This window comes from Malus sylvestris, chromosome 11, assembly GCF_916048215.2.
Source record: "Malus sylvestris chromosome 11, drMalSylv7.2, whole genome shotgun sequence".
NCBI classification, from domain to species: Eukaryota; Viridiplantae; Streptophyta; class Magnoliopsida; order Rosales; family Rosaceae; genus Malus; species Malus sylvestris.
This window is the reverse complement of record NC_062270.1, coordinates 16227275-16238611: the sequence shown is the minus strand read 5'-3', so window position 1 is coordinate 16238611 and position 11337 is coordinate 16227275. Positions and strand designations below refer to the sequence as shown.

Genomic DNA, 11337 nt, shown 5'->3' with positions numbered 1-11337 from the left:
TGCAACTTCTGAACTTCTTCTTTTGAAGGCTCTTAACCTTCTTGGCTCAGCGTCTCGACGGCCTGTTCATCAAATAATGCTTTAAGGTTGAGATTCGACGAGCACCCGAAAATGGCGGCATCAACTAGGATGCTAGATGGAGAAGTCCCAAGGATAGCCAAGATGTCAAGGATAGTGGGGGTTATAGGGCTGAAAGGAAGGATCATGGTGTTGATGGCCGAGCACCAGAAGCTCAGAGCTGCCATAAGGAGTTCTTTATCCATGGCAATCTCCATGGCAGAAAGTTTAATGGCGTCGTGGATGCCAAGAGCCTCTTATTCTTTACCGAAGAATTTTTCCATCCATTCGACCCAGGCCGCCTAGGTCGCGTTGGTCGAAGACCGGGCTCTTTGGGGCTTCGTCAGGCACCACTTCAACCAATCAAACCCTTGCAGCAAGGATGTCAGGCAATGGTCTTTGAAGTGGTTGGTAATGGACGATGGCACTGCATCCTTGAAAAATGGTCCTAGGATTTGATGAGTGGCGCTTAAATCACTCTCGAAGCATAGAGTCTTGACGGGGCTCCGGTCGATGAAGTCTTTGCACTTGTTGCATTCGTCGGAGAGCTTGGAGATGAAAGAGGCCATTGATGAAGACTCGAGGATTTCTGGGTTTTTTGGGATTTTGATAGCAAAATGGCAAGAAGGTTTCAAGGGTTTTGGAAAATGTAACGTACGAATGGAAATGATTCAGGTATTTATAGTCATTTTGGAATCAAGGTTAAATGTTTGATTTTCAAAATTAGGGATAGGATCGAGCGGAAAAGTTGCTAATCATTGTGGATATTCAGAAAATCCAGGCGAAATGACCAAGGTTTTCGCGATTTGAGGATGCACGATTGCATGTTGCGGCGGGTTTAGTGTGAAAGAGATGTTTCGACGGTCGCACGTTTTCGAGGGTCATGATTAAGGGCTGCTAGGTTAACCAAATGACCGACATGTGGCAAAACGGTTGGGAGAATCGAGAACATGAGATCATGTCTCATAAATGCACATGGTGGTATTTCTCAAGAGGGTTCAATGTTTGTTTTAGGTCGGTTTCGCTTCTTCAAGGCCGAGGCTTGAACCAAGGAATGTAGGTCGATGACCTCAGAAGCAAGGGGGCAATGTTTGGGCCCAAAATATTGGTTTTGGCCGAGTTTAGAATTGCTATTGGCCTGGAAGCGTTACTCAGGGGCCAGCCGTGTCCTATCAGGATGGGGTAGTTAAATCCTGATACAATAAGAAGTCTCGGTAGGATAAGGATGTTGAAACTTGGGAATGAATACGGCCTGATAAGGGGTTGAGTTCAAAGTTCTAATAGGAGTAAGACTGGCCGAGATAAGATTAGATCGGAGTAAGGAGTCTTAATCCGAGTATAGGTTTGATTCGATCAGAAGTAGGTTTGTTACTATAAATAGAGGGAATGGTGCATCATTCAAAGCCCTTCCAATTCAAGGTTTGCTACCTTGAGATTTTTTATTTTCTTTTCTGGCAACACATCTTTAGTTTGGATAAACAACACTGTGAAGGCAACCGGTGATACCTTCAGTTTGGATAAACAACACTATCGTCGTAGAACCAACCGACTGCAGAACACCTTCAGTTTAGATAAACAGCACTTCGTCGAGGTCGACTGGTTATGTATCCAAATCTTGGTCGAGAAAGACTTTCGGGTCTTTATTGGCAGAGGTCATTTCATTAGCCTTTTTGGCGAGGTGAGGTGTTACAGTTTACTAGGGCTCGGCACATTGAACGCCAAGTTATTTTATGATTGGGTACTCATAAGTAAGTTTTAGAGTTCGGCATTCTGATGGCTGAACCACATTTACCATCAAGACATATATCTATTTTTAGTATATGTGCCCCTATACTTTGGTGTCAATTCGGCGTGCTTATACCCTTACAAATATAATCACTGTGACCGAATCCGGCGCCGACGATTTATGAACTTCGCAAAATTAGCAGCCTTGTCTTCAGGCTTTAGAACCCAATGGCCGAGACGTGTTCCTTCCTTGGCCGCAATCGCAAGATCAAGAAGTCAACCGCGCGCTCAACGCAACATCAACACATTTTACTCCTCGGCCGAGCTTAGCCGACGAGTTGGCACGCTCCGCATCAACCGAATGACGTAGTTAGCTCATCAGTTACTCGGCCTGTGCGCCATGTAGGCAAGTTCCCTTTACTCATGGCCGACTACATCTCCCTATAAATACCCCATTCTCCACCAAATTATGGTAAACTTTTGCTATGCAATCAAGCCCTAAACTCTTTCTCTTAACTGACTTAGACATTAGAGATTCATTGGTCAAACCTCTCACTTCTTGAGTGCTGGCTTTGTTCTTTGGCCAAAGGTATTTAATGGTTTTGTAGGTATAATTTCATCAAGATTAAAGACGGTTGATTTATGCTAGCACTATATGTTCTAAATATGAATATGTAAAGAAGATGTCAAGCTTCATGATTAAGCTAGTTTTAAATGAGAGGTATCATGAATCATGCATATCAAAATGTGCTTCTATCTATCTTAATTAGTTATCTCATTTAGTGAAAAGTGAGGTACATTGTTTGAATACGTTGTGACTTTGATTTTTTGTGCATGCGATATAATATTTTTATGCGTTAGCATCATTAACACAGGACAACGGAGTGCCAGATCTGTAGAATCCCACAAATACTGTAAGCTAGGCCTGGCCAACTCAGAATTTTGAAGTGGCACAACCAACAGTCCACTAACATGCGCACCCTCCCAGGATCTTAACCTGCACCCATCCTACTTCTCATCTGCCGTTTGTTTCCCGAGAAAATCCGAAAAATAAAATTAAAAATAAAAAAAACCGAAAAACACCGCAGCCCGCTCTCTGTATGGCAGTTCGAGCCTCCGTCTCGCGGTTCCCAATCGACGCCCGAACCCACGAAAGCTCAGGCATCCCATGGGGCGTTTCGGTGACGCTGTTCGCGACCAAAGACGAGAGCGGTTCGCCGGCGTACGGATCGGACGGCCAGCTGCTGCCGAGGTGTGAGAACTGCTGGGCGTATTTCAACACTTACTGCGAGCTGGATCAGTGGTCGTGGAACTGTGCCCTGTGCGGAAACCCTCAAGGGCTTTCGTCTCAGGCCATTGCTCGATACTCCCACCCTGAGTCTTGCCCCGAGACGATGTCCTCGTTCGTAGATCTGGAGCTTCCTGGTTGGTCATTTGCCCACACCTTCGTCCGATTTCTCTTTTTGTTTGGTTGCCGAGAAAATGAACTTATAATTTTCCAATTTTTCAGTGCTAATATGATTTCTCTTTCTGTTTGTTTGCCGAGAAAATGCGCTTCGATTTTCGAATATTTCAGTGCTAATTTGTATTTGTGCTTTTTCTTGTTCTCCTATTGTGCAGCAGAAGAGTCAGATGAAGCAATGCAACCTCGCCCGGTTTATGTTGCGGCCATTGATTTCTCCTGTAAGTTTGGTGCTTCAAATTTGATGTCACTTGGTGGAAGTTGTAATGTTTTTATTGGCTGATTGCAGTTGATCATATTGGATAATGGCCATTCATATGTATAATTTGGCGTAATTGTCTTCGAAATAAGGTTGATGATTTCTAGTCATGTCGTTGGGCTGTGTGTTGTTGATGATGACGATGAGAATTGATATCCATTTAGGTTCTGTCGAACTCATTTCTCTGCTGTGTTGATCCTGTAATTTTTCGTAATGTTTGATGTGTCGGTTTAGTTTGGGGGTATGTGTTTTAGGATATAGATTTGAAGCTTAATCTCATTGGTATATATGTCACTAGAGCTGAAAGATATTCATACGAATGCGATTACCTTTTCATGAATTTAAAAAACGATGTTCAGGTTTCTGCTAGTTACTTATTCGGCTTCTGTTTTTCTGGGTTTGGAGACCGGTGAGGGTGTCAAGTTAAAACAAATATGTATTTCAAAATGCTTATTTTGGAGGGTATTATTTGAAAGACTCAAATGACTATATTGCCAAGGCTATACGTATGAACTTTGGAGAACTTAATTCTTACTTGAATCTTTGAGATTTGAGGGTTTTACTTGTGTTTGTTTTCATCATTCTTCCATGCTTGCCACCTAAGAAAAACATTCTCGGGGTTAGCTTTAATATAGATGATTAAAAAACACTTATATTTGAAGGCGAACATTTGGAACTTGACAAGGAACATTAATTTAATTCTTTAAGCATTGTAGCACCTGGAGTGGAAATTTAAGCATATTGTCGGCTATATTGACATTGTGGTTGGTGTTGATAGTTTCAATGTTTTTTATTGGGCTACAGAGAGGAGGTGGAAACCCTTGGACTCCAGCCTTGTATGGGAAATAGTTAGATGTATCATATGTAATCAAATGTGTTGTTCACTTGGCTTTTAGTTCTTTTAATCAAAGCCGAAAAATCTAGTTAAAAGAGTTAAGATATGAGAAAGATCTTCTAGCCATGTATCATTTACGTTTCTTAATCTGTGCATTTTCTCCTTTTTAAATTGGTTATAGTATCATCAGATCAGTGACATTTGTCTTTTGTGGATTTTATTTCAGCTTCAGAAGAATTTTTGGAACTTACTAAAAGTGCATTGCTGGCCTCTTTGGAAGGTTGGTTGATACTTGTTACTTGAAAATGGTTTTGTTTGTTTCATTTCTTAATGATGCTGTACTTGACAGCTAAACTCTCACATTCAATTTTCTTTTTACAGCTCTTGGGCCCGGTTCTCTGTTCGGTCTTGCTACCTTTAGCCACAAATTAGGGTTGTATGATGTTCAAGGACCTATACCAGTTGTGAAGAATGTTTTCATTCCACCGGAAACAGAGGGCAACCTACCATTTGAGCTTGAAGATGTCATGCCTTTGTTACAGTTTTTGGCTCCAGTAAGTCAGCCACAGTGTTTTGACTTTTATCTTCTTTTTGTGCAATATATATATATATATATATATATATATATATATATATATATGTATATATGTATATGTATCTGCACCGAAATTCACAGTTGTGGAGCTGTGGTATATATAATTTTTGTGTGAGCTAAATTCAGCAACTTTGTCACAGGTGGAAACTTGTAAGGACCGTATTGGATCTGCACTTGAAACGCGTAGGCCAGCAACTTCATGGGAGAGAACTACAGCAGCTGGTCAAGGAATTGATGGTGTTTTGATGGGTAGGCGAGGTTTTGGGGTGGCAATGGAAGGGCTTTTGAACTACCTTGGGTCAGAATTTGGAAGTACATTTGCATTAGGTGAGGGGATGAATGTGAAAGCTAATAAACTGTATATTTATTTGGTAGCACAATGCTCTTCCATACATCAGTAGTGTTTCAAATCTTCTTCATTTCATCAGATGATTTAAATTAGTGACGTATGTTGTTATCTCCTTTGAATGTAACTGCAGGTAGAGTTTTTGCATTTTTGTCAGGTCCTCCTGATTATGGAGCTGGGTAACTAGATACAAGACGGTACGGTGAACAATATGCTAGTAAGGGAGAGGATGCGGATCATGCATTGCTTCCTGAGCAGACACCGTTCTACAAAGATCTGGTAGTTTAATCTTCCGTATCATTGTTATTATATGCTGGGGATTTATTTTGGAAATGCAAACATTGACATATTTTACAGGCTGCTGTCGCTGTTCAAGCAGGTGTTTGCATAGACATTTTGCTGTTACAAATGAGTATACAGATTTGGCATCTTTGAAGTTTCTAAGTGTAGACAGTGGAGGCTCATTGTATTTATATTTGAATACCGATGATTCAACTCTTCCTCAGGACATGTGAGTATACCTCAGAAAATACTGTATTATTTTGACTTGCATACATGTCTGTGTGTATGATTATGAAAATTGAAGATGACACATTAGGCTCTTAATATTATGAATAATTTGATGGACAACTCATGTTTATATTTTATATAAGTAAACATGTTCTACCAGTACATTTAATACAGTGGCTTTCTTCATCCATAAAATAAATGTGAAGCAATTTAGATTTCATGAATTCTTAAATATTTTAGAGAGTACTGATATGAGATGGGTGTTTTGGTTGTTCAAATTTTTAGGGTATGCTGATTGTCGTATGCATTATTTTCAGGTACCGAATGCTAAGTCGGCCCTATGCTTTTGGTTGTGTACTGAGGTTGAGGACCTCATCTGAATTCAAGACCGGCCACTCTGTGAGTGTTTTGTTGTTTCATTTTAGAGTTACAATTTTATCATTTTCTTATTCTATATCCTTTGTTTATTTTGCAGTATGGTCATTTCTTTCCAGATCCACAGTATGAGAATGTTCAACACATTATCTGTTGTGATTCTTATGCTACATATGCTTATGACTTTGAATTTGAAGATACGAAGGGATTTGCAAAGTAAGTATTTTCCTCAGATGGCCATCAGGGCATCTTTTTTTTGGCTAAACACAAATGAATTTTGATAGCTTTATATGACTTTGAGTTTGGAGATACCAAGGATTCTCAGGTGCTTATTTATGGCTAATTATAATAATATTGAAATCCCTAACTTGAAACTCATACTTTCTCTTCCTTTTCTAGTTGCTATTTTCTTTTTACTAAAGTTTTAGCATGATCCTTTAGTTTCTTTGTCAGCTTACCTTAAAAGATCTCTGAAACATGTGTTTCCCCAAACCACACCCCATCTCCATCATTTGTAGGGGGAAATTTTACTAATTGATCAGTCCTTTGTATGCCAACTTTCCAGCTCTGTACCTCAAAAAGTTGTTTAGTTAAAGATCCTTGTTAGTTACTATGTCAAGTATGCAAGATTTTATCTGGTGGTTATAATCAACTAGTTTTGAGAGACCATGAAGTAATTACAAAAAGGACACACTATGGGCGCCCAAAAATTTGCTCTATAAAACTTCAATATTTCATTACCACCAAATGAAATATTTTTCGAGAAATTTTAATAAATAAGATTGGGGAAGAGGATTCTTTCCTCCTGCCGCTGCTCTGCTCAGTTGACTTAAAATCCATAAATTATATAGCCAATGAAATAATTTCTAAAGGAATTTCAATAAATGACCTTTTTTCTTTTTTGTGATCAAAAGAGAGGAAGGGATCTCCTCCCTCATGCTGCTTCTGCTGTGCTCCCCCTCTCCTCCTCCTCCTGCTATGCACCCTCCCCCTCTCTTTTGCTGCCCCCTCCCCCTTCCTCCTCCTCCCTCGGCCTGCCATGCTCCCTCCTCCATTCTCTCTTCCGAAGCTGGCCGTCTTTACTCCCTCTTCCTTTTGATTTTTTATGGTTTAGTTTTCTTGTAACTTTTAGTGAATGAAAAGTAAATTTTAAGTGTAATGAGTTAATACATTATTTAAAATCTGGAAATGGGTGTCTAGAAAAAATTTGCTGTGTCGATAAAGATACCCAAAGAAACTAATTCTCTTCCGGTTATTTCCAGTGAAAGATTAATTACCAATGAGCTTGCCAATCTTCCACGCAAATCAGCTTAATCATATATAGAAGAGTGAATGCTACTTCTTTCAAATACAATGAATTTTACCAATCATCTGTTGCTGTTGTAGCTTTTAATTCTTGACCAGAATATTACTGCAAGTTATCATTTACGGATTTCAATCCCTATCATTGTGTGATATGTGCATTTTAATCCAGTCCTGGGTACACTGTTGTATTTTGCAGACATGGATCAGAGTCTCCTATTATACAGATTGCATTTCAATACACTGTTGTACTCCCTCCTGAGGAGCTCTCCGATTCAACATCTGTTTCCTCAAGTAGGCATGGTTAGTTTTACAGACAGCCTATGTTTTGTAATCATCCTACCACCTCAGTTGCTTCTTTAATTCTCCTTTTAACATATTTTATAAATCAACATTTTGTTGCATTTTGTCTATACTTATATTGAATATGGTGTCAAACTGTTATTTTACCTGAGTATGCTTATAGAAGTTAGAAGTTACTTCTCTTATGCTTTGCATCTGATTGATGCCAAGTTTCAGCGACTGAGCCCCTTCTAAAAAATTATTTTCTCCCGTCCATAATGTTTGCCTCTGTGTGGTGTTGCCACCACCACTATTGCAATTATGATCACTTTTTAAATTCTAACATTTAATAACTACTTTTGGCTGAGCCTGCTAATGTTTTTGTAGAGGCAAGTATTCCCTTAAACGACGACTAAGGATCCGAACACTCCAATGTGGAGTTGCCCAAAATATGAATGAACTCTATGACAGTGTTGATCCTGAAGTGATCCTGTCACTGCTTGTTCACAAGGTATACTCCTCCAGTTCTGTTCCTTGTGTTCTTTAGATTGTCTTTTATTTTGATTACTAAAATATTACTGCTTGGTGTGAATTAACTTGATGTTGGGTTCAGTTACTTAACCTTTGCTCCAATTTGTTGTTAATTTCGATAAACTTACTGCTCTTGTAAACTTTATGGTTAATAGAATTGTCAATGAAGAAAAAGATAAATATTTGGGTGAATAGAATAACTCTCCGTTCAAAAAATTTGTGCATGTTGTGGAATAGGACTCTAGCGTTATTGTTGATACGTCTAGAAAGTACTCAAAGTTCAAAAAAATCTTTATTCATTTCACTTAGAATTTCTCACCAACACAACTGTTGTTTTTTGTTCTATAGGTTATACTAGCCCCTTTGGAGCAAGGAGTTCAGGAAGGCAGAATATTGCTTCATGATTGGCTTGTGATCCTAACAGCTCAATACAATGAAGCTTATAAACTAATTCAGTACAAGAATGGAAGTGCAGCAACTGCTCAGATTGATATTGCATTCACACAATGTCCAGAACTGCAGTCTTTACCCTGCTTGGTTTTCGCATTGCTTTGAAATCCTATGCTCTGTTTTCATGAAGAAGGTGTTCATCCAGACTACCGAATCTACCTGCAGTGTCTTTTCAGGTATGCGATGCACACAAAAATGTTTTCTGGGATTTTGTTGATGGGTTCAAACTTCAAACTATAAGATTATGGAACGTAGTTTTCTTTTTGCATCTTATGCATCATCATATTCTTATTGCTATATTGTGTGACAGGACAACGTATGTTGTCTAAAAACAAACAAAAGTTGTTTTTTATATTTGATTCCCCACCCTTTCTTATGTATTTTTGTGCTCAAGAAGATTGAAATTCTTCCTGCAGTACATATATTTTACTACAACGAAGCATAAACTTTACAATTTTCTTTTCTGGAAACTTTGTGCAGCGCTCTGGAACCAAGTTCACTTCATCGTGCCGTGTATCCTGTGCTGACCTCCTATTCTACTCCAGACAAACAAGCATACCCACTCCCTTCACTGAGTCGTGCAGCACTGATTACCAGTGGTAGTCCTATATTTTTCCTTGATGCATTTACGGCTCTGATTGTGTTCTACTACGGCAGATCCTTCACTTCCGTTTCCTCCACCTCATGATTGTAAGTTATAAGTCAGTTCTAGAAACTTCCTAAGCATATATATGGTCATTAAATTTGAAAGAATCTGGCAGTGCTTCCCTTCTGACATAATATCTATTAGGTTTGCTGCGGACTGTGATCAACAAATTGAAGCAAGAGAGATGCATCACCCCCAAGCTCATATTTATCAGAGGAGGGCAGGACGACGCCACAACTTTTGAGAACTATCTTATTGAGGAACAGGACGTTGACGGGAATGGTATAACGAGGGTTATGGGTTTTGTTTCCTTTCTTGATGATCTTACAGAGCGTGTGTTAGAATACATCAAGTCTGGCATCTGAATTCAATCACAAGGTACAGAAAACAGGGTGCAAATTGTACATTTTGAAGGGGTGATTAAATCAGAGCTGACTGCTCGTTTAAACTTGTGTGGAGATGGACGTTGAGAGTTTGAATCCTGCGGGTCGAATCAACTGTAGCAACGGCATCTAATCCTTTTTTATTCAAGAGCAACCTGCGAGGTGCAAATTACACAGAAATCACATTTACTAATAGTTTTTGTAAAAGATAGTAGCAGGCATGGAAGAGCTCAACATTTTAAACTTCATGTTCATGCTGCCACGTATGCAATTGTGGTGAACATCCTGGAGATTTGTCGTGCAAGTACACATCTTGCACAACATGTACTCCACAGATAGAGGCAAGCAATTGCCAATGGGACCCTGGGGGCGGACAAATCAAAGGCGATGGAGTTCTGTTAGCCACAAAGACCATAAATGCACCAAACAGAATTAACACAAGAATAATTAAGCTTACTCTCAATTCAAAGCCTCGATCTTTATTAAGTTAAGCAACAACAAAAAAAAGGCATTGTAAAAAACAACCGAAAAATTACTAAGAGTAACGTAATTTATACCAATAAACTACCATTCAATTTCAATTTTGAAGTAACCCCACCACGTTCCCGAAAGACTAAACCAAAACACAACGAACTCACCCCAAAATTTCCATTTTGTTCGCTATCTTTCAATTAATAAAACATACCCCTTTGAACTTTTGCATCAAAGATTATATAAACAAACTAAAATCCTAATTCCAAAACAAACCCCTGCTTTAAAATTTTCTCATCTTTCCTCATAAAGCAATCAGAAAATGCAAGCACACAAACAAATTACTGAACCTTGGGGAAGAGATTGATGGTCCTTGGCTGTTTCGTGCTGTACAATAAAAAAGGAGAGCAAAACGGAGAACGAAAACGAAAGCTCACTTCGCATCAGCTTTTTAGGGAGCAGCAGCTCTCGATTTCCCCATATTCAGCTAAACCTCAAAAACCTATGAGAATCGTTCAAAAACGAAAAAAAACCCGATATATATAAAAAATAAAAAAGTCAGATTTGAGGAAAAATAGAGATGAAAAAAATACCCAGGAGAAGGAGAGGATGAGACGCTGTATAACGGAGAAGGAGAAAGGAGGGACGCGCTGGAGGAGAAGATGCCATCCAACGGAGCTAAAGCGAGTGCAGATTCTGATGAGGGATGTTTTGATGATGCAGGGATTTCGAGGACACTGGATTACCTTGGAATTTCTCCGTTTGTGACTAAGAACACTCGAGAACAACGTTTTAGTCTTCAACAGATGATCTCTTAGAGGGATTGGATACCATATGTCTTGGAGGCAATCATTCCATTTTCTGTAATTGAAAACCAATCTCTTTATTTTTCCCGGACTTGTTCTAATGTTTTTTGACATAGAAGGCTGGACGTGCCCAAGGAAACTAGGATGGTCTGATCAATCCTAATTTTAACAAGGATTTGATCTATTGTTTGCATACTTCTTTATCATTGCGCATTGCCAAGATGTGATGCAGTCTGATGGGGCATTTTCCATCTCTCCTTGTATGGAAGCTTCACGAAATGTCGTTCACGTTCCCAGAATTT

The 11337-nt window shown here is 39.2% G+C and overlaps 1 long non-coding RNA gene and 1 pseudogene across 1 annotated transcript; one reads left to right on the top strand and one right to left on the bottom strand.

The window, feature by feature from the left end:
- Positions 1-2677: 2677 nt before the first annotated feature.
- Positions 2678-10006, top strand: LOC126588281 (protein transport protein sec24-like; annotated as a pseudogene).
- A 32-nt stretch (positions 10007-10038) lies between these two features.
- LOC126588294 (uncharacterized) lies at positions 10039-11027 on the bottom strand. Its single transcript, XR_007611401.1, has 3 exons — positions 10823-11027; positions 10580-10731; positions 10039-10121 (listed from the first exon to the last, which is right to left on the bottom strand). It is a non-coding gene; the product is annotated as an uncharacterized LOC126588294 (long non-coding RNA).
- Positions 11028-11337: the final 310 nt, after the last annotated feature.